Source organism: Parasteatoda tepidariorum, chromosome 5, assembly GCF_043381705.1.
Source record: "Parasteatoda tepidariorum isolate YZ-2023 chromosome 5, CAS_Ptep_4.0, whole genome shotgun sequence".
Classification (NCBI taxonomy): domain Eukaryota; kingdom Metazoa; phylum Arthropoda; class Arachnida; order Araneae; family Theridiidae; genus Parasteatoda; species Parasteatoda tepidariorum.
The window spans coordinates 86,825,246-86,826,076 of NC_092208.1; positions in this window are offsets into that span (position 1 = coordinate 86,825,246).

The following is an 831-nucleotide window of genomic DNA, read 5'->3' on the forward strand; positions in this document are numbered from 1 at the left end:
GCGTTCTTTCAATTTAAAACTCAACGAAACAAACAACAAATGAATTCGGAAGACTCCGCAGGCATGCTATGACGTAACCCAAAAATTACAGGCGGCGATATTTTGCACAACTATAGCCAAATAAGGGATAACACTCAAAACATGGCAAACATTACACTTGGCCGCGATAGCCTGATTGGTAGGGCAAGAGGCCGTGGGCTCCATCCCTGCCGGCCGAAGATTCCCTGTGTCGTAAGTGGTGACTGATGCACGTTAAATCGGTAGAATCACAAAGTTCTCCATGTTCCCATAGCAAATTATACCTCTGGGGGTATTGATCCAGGAGTTTGCTTGTCTTCTGGATTGGTTCAAAATTACAATGCTACAGAGTTCAACATTAGTAGTCGTAAACCAGAAAATTGGATCGGCTGTTCAACGACGGTATGTGTGGTGCCAGCTCCTGTACACCAAGCCGATCTCAGTTCTCAGTGGCGCCAGTTCCTGTGCTGTAACCTGATCTCAGATCCGTCAGCTAGAAGTCGCCTTAAGCTAGAAGTCCCGCCAGTCAATGCAAGCTAAAAGCTCATCCCTGTGCACGACGAGGAAGCAGTGGGGATTTCCCAGGGAGAGAGCGGGATGGACATCGAATCGAAAAAGACGTGTTGATATGCACTTCAAAGAGAAGTCATATAAAACAAAACTTTTAGACGAATTCTCATTTATTATTTTTTTGTTATTTAATCGTTAATTGTTAATCGTCCTTCCTTGTGTAAATTTAATCTTCAATATATATGTTTTTGTTTAAGAACGTGTCTTTTATTTAAGACGACCACTCATGCCGTCCCCACATTT